Below are 13013 nucleotides of genomic sequence, written 5' to 3'. Positions count from 1 at the left end.
TACATGTATGTTCTCATCCAACTTTCCGTTTCTCTCGAATTGATGAAAGTTAATCAAGTTTGATATGATATGCGACGGCAAGACAAGTGAAACAGCAAATGCAAAGATGAACTATAAAGGGGAATAAAGATAGAGTGAAAGAAAAAACTATTTTCAATTTGAGAAAGCTTACTAAGGCTATAAAATACACCTCTTTTGCATTATTGTCTCCCACAAATGGCATGGATTTTAAGATGTAGTTGTGGCAAGACGAGGTGGCCGAGTGGTTAAGGCGATGGACTGCTAATCCATTGGGGTCTCCCCGCGTGGGTTCGAATCCCATCCTCGTCGGTCTTATTTTTGCAAGAACATTTCACTTCCCCAGTGCGCTACGCTAAGCAGCGTTAGCATCAGAGATGATGACGGTCCATGTATATCATGAGATTATTACATTGCTGTGCATATGGAACGAAATGTAGGTATGAAGAATTAAGTAGCAGTCCGCCTAAGAATCATGCAATTTTCACTGAAAGTGATTTATTGATGCCAGATATTTTATCCAAATTGACTTTAAATCAGTTGAATATATCAGAAAAGCAATGAATAAAATGAAAAAAAAGAAAAATGTTGACACCGTTACCATAGCAACAAGCACTCCTTAGTAACCACCAATTTAGGGCCTAATAATCACAAAAATGTCAAAATTTGAATGTATTTTTTTATCTCTAATGGTGGAAATTTACCAAACTAAATAATTATATTAATGAAGTGTGTATTATGGAAAACAATTTACAATAAAGTACATATCAATCTGATTGATTAAGATCTGGTTACCATAGCAACCAAAATTCTTAATTTCTGACAATTTGAAATATACGAAAAAAGGTTATGTTTAGACCCATTTTGCTAACAAGAGCAAGAAGATATTAATTAAATGTATGCATGGATGTGTAGTAGGTGCTCTCCAGTGAAACCTATCAAAAATAAAAATATGTAGCATATCTTTGTTTTTTGCTCATTTGGGCCTTAAATCACCCCCATAAAGACTTTTCTTTTTTCTTAATGCTTTTTATACAAACTTTGTCCAGACCATAACTTTTTTGTCTTTTGACCTAGACTTCTAATATTTGGTATGTTGGTATATCCTATCGGAGCAGAGTGTCGCATACCAGAGTGGGTGACCTTTGACCTTGACCTTTATATCAAGGTCAAATAACATACAAATTTTGGCAAAATACGATACACAGTTTTTTCTGTGCCATTACTTTTTGGTCTTTTTACTTAGATATCTGACCTGTTTGACATTTAACTAAATCACATCAAGTTAGAATGAAATGTTCTAGATTGGATGACTTTTGACCTTGGCCTTTGACTCCAAGGACAAATATGATACAAAATTTTGTCCAGGCTATAATTTTCTTTTGTCTTTTTTCTTAGACATCTGATATTTGGTATGGGGTTATGTTTTCTCAAGGCGAGCCGCGCCTCGTACTAGATTGGTTGACATTTGAATTTGACCTTTGACCTCATGGTCAAATAACATTCAACTTTTGACTTGATGAGTGTTAATGAGGACAGAGGTCATATGACTGATACTAAATTGTTTTTTTAATTTCTGTATTTTGAAAGAATTCAATCAGACCCAAGAATAATATTTCGTGTTTTTGTTGATCAACTCTTGACATTATATCCCATTTCCATTTTTTAACTCCTGTTTTACTGAAATGCACATCTTCTTATCAAAATGTCCCAGGATTACATTATTTTGATTCCCGCTAAAATTTTGGTTCTTGTTTACACAATATTTCAAAATCTTTTATAATTTTGTTGTTTAAACATAATGTCACAATACTGTGACTTACTCAACATGGTATTTTGTGCCAGAAATTTAAATAAGAACAATTGGAAAATCAAAATTAAATTTTATAATATGTTATAGAAATATTATAAATGGATAACTAGAGGCTTAAGAGAGCCTGAATCGTTCACCTGGTTTACCATTTGCTTATTAGAAAAAAATGGCAATGAGACAGGCTAAGTTAAAATTAACTGAATAGTCAAATGCAGGAAACGCTTTTAATAGCATTTTATGACCTGAACCAGAATTTTGCTGAAGGCAACAGTTTTTGAATTATTTTAAAAAAAACTCTTCTGACCCTATGTTCCATTTTTAGTATAGGCAGCCATATACATTTTTAATGGATTAAAAAACACAAGTCATTTCGAGCACAATACACTAAAGAATTAATACGCTTTATTTCCATTAACTGATCTTAAATGGTTCAAGAGAAGAAGATTTTCAAAATTGCACATACACATGTGGAAAAATTAAGAATTGTTTCAGGAGTCCTAACTCCTACATTAGTAAACGAATCGTTTCGGAAATGTCGGTATTGGTCAATCTTATGATGCTGAACTATATAATCCCCCAAAAAAGGGCAACAACCTTTGAATTGTTTACAAATTGCCTCCTGACCCCTATGTTCTATTTTTAGTAACAGGGGTTATGTTTTTGTCATGGATCAAGATTCCCAACATTCATTTTTTGTGGAATACCATACAGAACAATTGTTTTAGAGGAGAATATTTTCAAAGTTGTACATACGAGGAATGCCAAAACATTTTTTTACAGGGGTCATAACTACTACATCAGTTGTAAATATCGTTTGCAGAATTTCAGCATAGGTTTTCTCTTAATCATGGACAATATTATCCCCTGCCAGAATTACGCTAAAGGCAACGATTTTTGGAGTAATTTAAAAAAAAAATGCCTTTAGACACCTTTGTTCTATTTCTAGTAACGGCGGCTGTTTTTTCACGGATCATAAATCCCGACAGTCATTTTTTGCACAATTATCTAGAGGAGAATTTCAAAAATTTGTAGACGAAGAGGGACGCCAAATGATGGCAAAAGCTTACTTGGCCTTTGGCAAGGAGAGCTAAAAATAACAAATGTTTGTTTACTGGCCTGTTATCCTACATCTATTACTTGTAGCGGTCTAGAAACTATGTGAGAACCAAACATGGGTAACCTTAAATTATAGATATTTCATCTTGTATTGGCATTTAAGAATAAATTGCATAATTGTAAAATACGAACTACTTTAATTTATGGTCAACAAGTTTACATGATATTTCTACTTATTATTGCCCATACATGAGATCAGAAGTAAACTTTAATACATAAATGAAATGTAAAATATAGATTTCAGACTTCGTTTGGATGCTTGCTGATTCAATATCCTAATGTATCCGTATATGACCAGTTATATAATCCATTATATAATACATAATGTAATGAGGTATGATACCAAAAGTACTAAATCGTGATGTTTTTACAAAAAAATAAGTTTTTTTGTCTTCTTTGGCATATTCCTTTATATATTTTCCCTATATTCAACTATGCTGGAACACAGACATAAACTTGTAGGTAGATTGATAAGAGAAATACATTTTAGAAGGACCTAGATAAAAAAGGGAATTAGATTGTTAAATCATGTGTAGAAAAGATTGCAACAAAAATGAAATTTAAAAAAGATTTTTGAAAATGATTTTTATAGGCATTAGAAAAGATTGCAAGAAAATAAAATTAAAAAAAAAAGATTTTTGAAAAAGTCAACAATGACAACAGACAACTACAACGAACATAAAGTGATGGCAATAGCTCACACTGACCTTCGTCCCAGATGAGTTTAAATATACGATGAGAAAACCAACCTCTTATAACTAAATTCTGTTACTCAGAATGTTAGTTTATAACGCCAGACTTTGATTAATTTAAGTTTTAAATAATCTAAATTAAATATCATCTATTGGAACAGAATGTAAACTTGACCTGTAACTTATCATTGTGAACTTATCATGTCATTACCTGCAAGCGTTAAGGAAAAAAGTCCTTAAAACGATTATTTCTGTAAATAATTTAAATGATCGAAGTGAAACCAAACACAAACTTGTATTGTAACTTATCACGGTTAATTTATAATAAAAACCACGTCAATATCTGCAAATGTTCAGAAAAAAAATGTCAATTTTGATAAGTACAGAGCCCGTAATTTCGGTAAAAAATTATTGAAAAGTAAATTGGTCTTTTAACTTATCATGGTGAACTTATTAACCAAAACAATATTTCAATATCTGCAAGTGTTTAAAGAAAAAAGTCCGGAAAACTTAAGACGGCCTGGTGGACTGACGGTCAGACCTACGGGTCAAACACATTATACCCTGCACAACTGCATTGCGTGGGATATAATTATTTAAGCTCAGAGTTCTTCTCCTTTGAAATTAAGAGAACCCATATTCAATAACAGATGTAAAAGATTAGTACTGCTACTGGAGTTACACACAATCAGGTGATAAAGGGCAAGTGATTTTTTACATTTACGACATACTGTAAGGTGAAATATTGCATGAAATCAGTCATTAATTTAAGCCAAAATTGTGTATGTCATTTGACCATAAGATCAAAGGTCATGGTCAAAAGTCACACACCTTAACTGGTACATGACACTCAACCTTGGCGTGAAATACACACATACCAAATGTCAGATATCTTAGTAAAAAGACAAAAAAGTTATGGCACAGGCAAAACTTTGGGTGGTATTTTACCAAAATGTGTATCTTATTTGCCCATGAGGTTGACAAGTTAAATTCAGGTAAAATTTCATCTATTCTGGTACGCAACACTCCACCTTGAGAGGATATACCAACATACTAAAAATTAGAAGTCTAGGTCAAAAAGACAAAAAGCGTTATGGTATGGACAAATTTTGTATGAATGGCGTCAAACTTTGGTATGTTATTTGAACATGAGGTCAAAAGTCAATTTCAAATGTCATCCACCCTAGTATGTGATGCCTGGCCTTCAGATTTTATAATTCCATACCAAATATCAGATGTCTAAGTGAAAAGACAACAATTTTTGACCAGACAATTTTTTGTATGGTATTTGGCCAAAATTTTGTATGTCATTTGACCTTATCTTTATCTGTTGCACAATAAAATATCATGCTTTGTATATGTATATATTGCTTACTTTTAGAAATTTGTTACCGGGAGAGGGCTAACATAGGCTTTGTCTGCTGTCTATTCTTTTCACTTTGTATAAAACGTAATATGGTTTAAATCAAATAAAAAAAAATTAAAACTTTTGCTTGAAAAGTTTTTATCCCATAAACACAATACAGTGTGGTATGGAGAAAAGGGAGAAAGGAGAAAGGGCTCTGGGCCGACTGAACCTCCATTGTTGGAAATAATGTTAATTTTGTGCGAAATGTGGATAAAGTGAGCAGAAACTATACCTTAACATCCTTAAATACATTACTGGATCTGCACATGCCCATGCAGGAAATAGTTTGAAAGTGTTACATTATGTATATAAAGGTAGCTCATGTAAATAGATTATCCCAGATTTTCTCAAAGATGACTTTGAATGAACATACTTCAGAAACTTAATATTTAAACATTAAAGATAACTTGATTTCGAGATACAAAATGTAATTGAGCCTTGATACAGGCAGTGTTTTTTTCAACATTTAGTATGAATTCTGTTGGGAGTTTTCACTACTGCAGGTACTATTGAAAACAAAACGGTAGAAAAGATTAATTTATTTTCTTATAAATCTATATGAAGAACAATTAACTGACATTCTTGCATATTTCAAAAAGAAAATGTGTGGTCACCGAACTCTTTTTCTTGTAATATCAAAATAAATATTAAACTTCCATCACATTTTTATATTGGATGATGTCAAAGTCAAAAGTTATCCTATCTTGAACATTACACTCTACCTTAATGTGACTTACTTACATACCAAAAATCAGATATCTTGGTAAAAAGATAAAAAAAAAAACAATATGGCGAAGACAATTTTTATGGTATTTTGCCAAAACTTTTATGTTATTTGCCCGCGGGCCAAAGGTCAGGGTCAAAGGTCATCTACCTAAAACATTACTCCCCGCCTTGGTGTGATATACTTAAATGCCTAAGATCATGTATCTAACAAAAAAGACCAAATAATAATGACACAGATAAAATTATGTATCGTATTTGCCAAAATTTGTATGTTATTTGACCTTGAGTTAAAGGTCAAGGTCAAAAGTCTACCACTCATGTATGCAACAATCTACCCTGAGATGATATACCAACATACCCAATATTAACAAGTTACGGTCTGACCAAAGTTTGTATGAAAAACGTTAAGAAGAAGAATAGTCCTTACAGGGGGTAATTTTGGGTGCAAATGAGCAAAAAAAAAAAAACAAAGATATGCTACATATTTTTATTTTTGATATGTTTCAGTGGAGAGCACCTACTACACATCCATGCATACATTTAATTAACATCTTCTTGCTCTAGTTACCAAAACGGGTCTGAACATAGCATATTTTCGTACATTTCAAATTGTCAAAAATTAAGAATTTTGGTTGCTATGGTAACCAGAAATACATCAATCTGATTGCTTTGTACTTAATTGTTTTTTATAAGACATACTTCATTAATATAATTATGTAGTTTGACAAATTTCCACCATTAGATATAAAAAAATTACATTCAAATTGTGATGTTTTTGTGTTTTGTAGGCCCAAAATTGGTGGTTGCTAAGGAATGGTCGTTGCTATGGTTACGGTGAAAACATTTTTCATTTTTTAATATTAATTCTTGTTTTTCCATTAAATCCTATATATTGCAAATCAACTTGGTTCAAATGTCTGACATTGATAAATCACCCACTGCGTGATTCTTAGGTGGACTGCTACTTAAGGTCTATTTATATGTTCATTTTAAAGAGATGAAAAGATCCATTTGTTGTACATGTATGTTCTCATCCAACTTTCCGTTTCTCTCGAATTGATGAAAGTTAATCAAGTTTGATATGATATGCGACGGCAAGACAAGTGAAACAGCAAATGCAAAGATGAACTATTAAGGGGAATAAAGATAGAGTGAAAGAAAAAACTATTTTCAATTTGAGAAAGCTTACTAAGGCTATAAAATACACCTCTTTTGCATTATTGTCTCCCACAAATGGCATGGATTTTAAGATGTAGTTGTGGCAAGACGAGGTGGCCGAGTGGTTAAGGCGATGGACTGCTAATCCATTGGGGTCTCCCCGCGTGGGTTCGAATCCATCCTCGTCGGTCTTACTTTTGCAAGAACATTTCACTTTCCCAGTGCGCTACGCTAAGCAGCGTCAGCATCAGAGATGATGTCGGTCCATGTATATCATGAGATCATTACATTGCTGCGCGAGTAGAACGAAATGTAGGTATGAAGAATTAAGGTCTATTTATATGTACATTTTAAGTGGCCGAGTGGTTAAAGCGATGGACTGAGAAGATGGTTGTTGGACATATCATAGGATGATGTTTACATTTTGCCGCTCCGGTTGAATGTGTCTTTTTGGTGAGTTCAGCTATATCTATTTGTTCAGATACATTTCTGTATGCTTAATATTGTTTCATTAATGTAAAGTGACAGGACACTTGTCGAATTTTGTCGTATATTTCCCCTTTTCCTGCCATTTATGTGCAGGAAATAGGGGGGAGAAAGTTGCGTTTGATTCGCTTTTACTGATTCAACCTAAAACCAAATTTGAATATAGAGAAAAGAGCACCAGGAAGTTCTGGAATTCGCTTTTCAAATTCAAAGCCATTTGTATTTGGTAGTAAGAAAGAACACAAATAGAAAGAAGATATATTAGAAGGAACGTGCGGTTAAGATTATGAATCTTCCGAAAGCACCTGGAACTCCAGCAAAAATCATTAAGGCTGCTGAGGAGGTTTGTGGTGAAAATACGGTTTTAGCAGTTGTCCAGGATGAAATTGAAAATTCGTATTGTGTTACTATGGACAGTGAAGAAAATGCAGATAAATTAACAAAGGGAGTTAATATTGATAGTAAATTTCATGAATGTTTATTTGTTTTTCAAAACTCAGTAGTGGTTTCATTTATTCACTTGCCTGCTCACGTTAGTGATGAATCAATTCTTAATGTACTGATAGAAAACAATTGTAAACCATTATCTCAAGTTTTTAGACATGTTCACCCTGGAACTGGAGTTGCAGATGGGACAAGGTATGTCCGAGTCCAGTTTCCTCATGGGATGACTTCCCTTCTCTGGTCAATGAAATTTGACACAGCATTAGGAACAAGGAGTTTTCGAGTTAAACATGACCATCAGAGGCAGTTATGTAACTATTGTGAATCTCCTGGTCATAAGTACAGACAATGTCCACAACTAGTCTGTTTCAACTGTGATAAGCATGGTCATAAAGAGCATGAATGTAAGATACCTCCGTGTGATAATTGCAAGAAAAGACTTAGGCATTGTTTTTGCAAAGAAAAGAAATATCAATACTGCAACAAGGAAACATGTGTTTGTCCTTGTTTCACTTGTGACAAGATGAAGGAAGATTGCAAATGTAAGTGCAAAGAATGTAGATTGGTAACTGAGAGGTGTATTTGCAGAAAGGAAGATAGTGATCATGTAATTAAGAATAAAAAAAGGAAACAACACTAACTGAGAATGGAGGTGAGGATAATCAAACAAATTACGAAGTTGAAATTGCAGATGTTTCAGATATGGTCGAAAGCGAGAAAGGAAATGGGGATTTTACAGATCGAGTTACTGAAGAGGAAGATATGGTCGGCGAGAAAAAATCAACAAAGGGTGTGGTCTGCGCGACCAATGTAGAAGTTGATAATGTGGTCTTCGGCGCCACAGGAAAGAATGATTATTTGGTCTTCGGGGCCAATAAAAATAGTGATGATTTGGTCTTCCGGGCCAATAAAAATAGTGATGTTTTGTCTTCGCTGCCAATAAAAATAGGGTTAGTGTGGTCTTCGGGACTACAGAGGAGAGAAATGAGATGGTCCTTAGGACCATGACGGATGGAGAAAAGCTTTATATGAGCGTTGGTGATCATAATATGGTCTTCGGGGCCAAAGAGGATTCTAATGTTGTCTTCGGGACCACATGTGATGATAACATTGACAGACAATGTAGTGAAGGTCTTACTGGAGATGGATCAACTGAAGGAATCACTAGAGGACAGAAAAGACAAAGAGATGATATTTCAAGAACAGGGGACTCTGATGATGAAACTGTTTTTGTACATACTCATATTGTAAAAGAAAATGTTAAAGAAGATAATGTTGTAGTGCAGGTATGGACACTGACACCATCTCCAGTGGTGGTAACACTGGAGTCGATATCACATTAGAAACAGAGGTTGGTTTGTCTTGTTCTGGGAGCTCAGATGTAAGTGCTTCTGAATTTTGTACAGTAGAAGGTAAAAAAAGAAGGAACAAGATAAAATTTTATCCGAATGTAAATAATATTAAGAAAGACAAATCCAGCCAAAAGAATATTAACAATGGAGGTGTTTAATGTATGTTTCAATATTTTTATTTTTGCAATGGTGCTGTTTGTAAGCAACAATTGTAATGGGTTGAGAGACGTTAATAAATTTAAGAAATATGTATCAATTATTGATTATAGTAGGATTGATTTCTTGTTACTACAAGAAACCTTCTGGGATGATGATTTTATTTTGAATATTGATAGAATGTACGACGGTCATGTTTTATATTCTAATAGTAGTACTAAAAGACCAGGTGTTGCTATTCTTGTGCATAAAAGGTTTAAACAAAATGTAAAATTAATTTTAAAGGATGATGAAGGTAGGTTTTTACATGTCCAATTTGAACATGAAGGTTGTATTTATAACATTGAATATTTATGCATATAACTCTTTTAGAGAAAGATGTGAGTTTTTTTACATTTCTTAATCAATATATTAGTTCCTATGATAATATTATTTTATCGGGTGATTGGAATACAACTTTGTCAAATCTGGATAGATCTGGTAAAACTGTGCACAGAAATGATATGAGTTATAATTTACTTTGTAATTTGATGTCAGATAACAATTTATATGATGTGTGGAGAACTAGAAACCCTAGTGATAAAACTTTTTCATGGAAACGAGTTAGTGATTTTTATTTACAACAATCGAGATTGGATTATTTTCTCATTACTAGAAATTTGTCAAATTTTGTACAATATGTAAAGTATAAAGAGACTTCTTAAAAGCGATCATTATTTTGTGGAAATGAGAGTTGTTTTTGATGAAGTAGAAAGAGGTCCAGGTGTATGAATTTTTAACAATACATTGTTGGATGATGACGATTATGTAACAAATATGTTTAATATTATTGATGACAGTAAGAAATGTTCTCTTTTTGATGATGATGTATTGATTTGGTGGGATAATTTAAAATATAGAATTAAGAAATTCTCTCAAGTTTTTAGTAAGAGAATTGCAAAAGAGAAAAATGCTGAGTATTATTGTATACAAAATAAGATACAAAAGTTATGTATGAGAATTGCAGAAGGAGAAAATGTAAATGTAGAAAGATATGAAAACTTAAAGTTAGAATTAAGTGTATTAGAAGAAGAGAAATGTAAAGGTGCTATTTTGAGATCAAAATCTTTTTGGGCCACAGAAAACGATAAATGTACAAAGTATTTTTTGAATTTAGAAAAGTACAAGCAAGAGAGTAACTGTGTTAAAGAATTAATTGATTTTGATGATAATACTACTGTTTCTGATACTGATTGTTTGTTAGACTTACAATATAGGTTTTATAGTAAGTTATATTCATGTGTGGAAACAGACAAAAAATCAATGGATGTTTTGTTGCAAAATATAGATGTAAAAGTTGATGATTTTGATCAAGGAGTATGTGATAGTGATATTATTGAAGAAGAAATTTTTGTTGCATTACATAAAATGTCTAAAAATAAGAGTCCAGGATCTGATGGACTGACAGTGGAGTTTTATTGTAAATTTTATCATATTTTAAAGGATATTTTACTGAAGGTGTTAAAGGCAGTTGAAAAGAGTAACACTTTATCAAGGTCTATGAGAAATGGTGTACTGTCTCATATTTATAAAAAAAAAAGGTGATAAAAGGGATTTAAAGAATTGTAGACCGATTATATTGTTACAAGTTGATTATAAGATATTAGCACGTGTCATGTCAAATAGATTTCAATCAGTACTTTGTAAAATAGTTTCAAATAGCCAGTCATGTTGTATACCTTGTAGAGATATTGCAGATACAATAGCCAGTGTACGTGATGTAATAATTATGGTTGATGATGATGATGTAGAAGGGTATATTTTAAAATTTGATCAAGAGAAAGCTTTTGACAGAGTGAGTCATGATTATCTCATTAAAGTATTAGAAGGTTTTGGTTTTGGATGTTAATTCATTAATTGGATTAGGATTTTTCATACTGATATTCAAATTACTGTCAAGTGTAATGTTTTTTTAACAAAATATTTTAAAGTTAGAAATGGTATTAGGCAAGGATGCCCTATTAGTGCTTTATTGTATGTTTTATCAGCAGAACCACTGTCAATGACAATAAAGAAGGATTGTAATATTAAAGGTATACGTATACCTTATAGTAATGAAACTGCAATTTTGTTTCAACATGCAGATGATACTACATTATGTTTGAGTGATAAAAAATCTACTATTAAATGTACTTTTGATGTATTTGATTTATATAGTAGAGCATCAGGTTCTAAGATTAACAGAAGTCTGAAATTTTATGTATTGGAAAAGGAAATTTGACTGATGATGATAAGACTGTACTTGGATTAAAAGTTTGTGAAAAATGTATTCAAGTTCTTTGTGTTAATGTTGGATTTATTATGTTTACCGCATGTGCACAGGGAAATGTTGGAAGCATGGCAGTGTATTAGAAAAGATATAACTTTTAATATAGGAGACTCTGATGTTTATAATCAACCACTGTTTTTTTAATAGTTCTAAGTTTGTGTCTATTAAAGAATGGGAATATTTTATAAAAGCTGGTATTGTTCAAATTAAAGATATATCATATGAAGCTATACCTGGATTTTTGCCAGTTCATGCAATTTTTGATTTGATGAGAGAAAAAGAAATATATCTTACTTTTAACATTGTCAGAAAATTGTATATGTTGTTATTGAATCATATTCATGTTGAGTGGAAAGAAGTTGTTTTGACAAAATGTAATGTGAAAAATGATGAACTGTCTCAATTCTATGTTCAGTTTGACAATAAAGTATGTGACATGTCGTTGTGTAAAACAAAAAGATTTTATACGTTACTGTTACAAAAGTGTTTTATTAACCCTTTATTAAACCTAAATGTTATGAATTTTGGTGTGAACAATGTGATATTCATGAAAGTGATTTCTGTTTTGTTTGGAAACAGATACATAGTTTCTGGAAACCATCTGAATGTATTGATCTAGATTTCAAGTTATGTCACAATAAGAATTTTACTTATGTTAAACTATGTAAAATACGAATAATAGACAGCAATGTGTGTCAAAACTGTGACTGTGAAGAGGAAACTTTATTTCATATTTTTCTAACATGTGACATACTTGTTAACTTTCATGATTTCGTATTTGATATTTTAGAGACACTATTTGTACAATCAGAGGTGAACTTAATACAGGAACATACTTATATGACGTTATTTTTGTTGGGTATATCATCCAGTGTAAAGGGTGTAAATGTTCACTTTGTTAATTTTTTGCTGTCTATTGAAAGACTGTGTATAATGAAACAAAGACAAATGTTCAAAAATGGTACACGAAGTATTAACCTAATTGCATATTTCAAGTACACACTCAGACATTACATTGGTTATTTTTATATGTATTGTAAATCTACAAACAGACTTTCAGTCTTTCATAAAAAGTTCTTGAGAGACAATCCCATTGTGATGTTAGAAGATGTGTTGTTATTCAAACTGTGATAAATTGTATAGTCTTCAATTGTGTAATATTATGATTTTATAGACATTGAAATTTGCATTGTTATATAGTATTGTTTTATTCAATAAAGATAAAAAAAAAAAAGTCGATGGACTGCTAATCCATTGGGGTCTCCCCGCGTGGGTTCGAATCCCATCCTCGTCGGTCTTATTTTTGCAAGAACATTTCACTTTCCCAGTGCGCTAC

At 32.1% G+C, this 13013-nt stretch overlaps 2 non-coding genes across 2 annotated transcripts; both read left to right on the top strand.

Moving 5' to 3' along the window:
- Positions 1–248: 248 nt before the first annotated feature.
- Positions 249–330, top strand: Trnas-gcu (transfer RNA serine (anticodon GCU)). The gene has a single exon. It is a non-coding gene; the product is annotated as a tRNA-Ser (tRNA).
- A 6708-nt stretch (positions 331–7038) lies between these two features.
- On the top strand, positions 7039–7119 carry Trnas-gcu (transfer RNA serine (anticodon GCU)). The gene has a single exon. It is a non-coding gene; the product is annotated as a tRNA-Ser (tRNA).
- The last annotated feature ends 5894 nt before the right edge of the window (positions 7120–13013 follow it).

Source organism: Perna viridis, chromosome 6, assembly GCF_037379345.1.
Source record: "Perna viridis isolate PV_CMFRI_1.1 ecotype Kerala chromosome 6, ASM3737934v1, whole genome shotgun sequence".
Classification (NCBI taxonomy): Eukaryota; Metazoa; Mollusca; class Bivalvia; order Mytilida; family Mytilidae; genus Perna; species Perna viridis.
The sequence above is the reverse complement of the archived record's forward strand: the minus strand, read 5'-3'. Positions and strand labels throughout refer to the sequence as shown.